Source organism: Gavialis gangeticus, unplaced genomic scaffold, assembly GCF_001723915.1.
Source record: "Gavialis gangeticus isolate Ggan-Ray unplaced genomic scaffold, GavGan_comp1, whole genome shotgun sequence".
NCBI classification, from domain to species: domain Eukaryota; kingdom Metazoa; phylum Chordata; order Crocodylia; family Gavialidae; genus Gavialis; species Gavialis gangeticus.
Window position 1 is genome coordinate 55,162,115 of NW_017729006.1, and position 763 is coordinate 55,162,877.

The following is a 763-nucleotide window of genomic DNA, read 5'->3' on the forward strand; positions in this document are numbered from 1 at the left end:
TGCGCCCGGCCCGGCCCGGCCCGGCCCCGCCGCGGGCCCCGGGTAGAGGAGGAGCGGCCCGCGGCTTCTTTCGGGGGGCGCCACATCCTCACCCGTCCCCTCCGCTCCCCTCCCGACCGTGAGCCCGGCCCAAGGTCACGCTGCGGGGCCGGAGCTGCGCTCTCGCTTTCTGGCCGGCATCTCCGCTGTCATTTAAAGCCATTGCGACTTCTGTTCCCGGTCCGCGAAAGCGGTGTCTGTTGCTGTTCTCTGTAACGATCCTTCGTGTATCCCCCTCTCCTCCCTCCTCCAACATTTTCTAGTCTTTCCTCGTGTGTCATATTGTTAGACCTCGACACACTTTTGATTGCTTTTCCCTGTGCTCTCCAATTTGTCTTTGAATTGCAGGGCCCAAGGGGACACAGGGTGCTCCACAGGGGGCCTTGCCAGCGTTAGGTGGAGCAGAAAAATCACTTGTGTGACCTGTGCACACCACTTGCTAGTAGGGGTTTCCTGCACCTACCATGGTTTTGAGTATCCACACTTCAGAGAAAGGTGGGGTACCGTTGGAAAATACCCCCCACAGCCCCCTGTTGGAAAATACCCCCCACAACCCCCCTACCCCCCCTTTTGCCTCTCTCCCCCCTCCATCTCCTCCACAGGCCCTGCTCCCACAGCCCTGCTAGTTTTGCCAACCATGGGAACTTTTGGGAAACTAACCCCTGTGGTTGGTGGAAGGAAACCTGTATATCCCTGTGCAGTTTGTTTTTATTTCGTACAGATA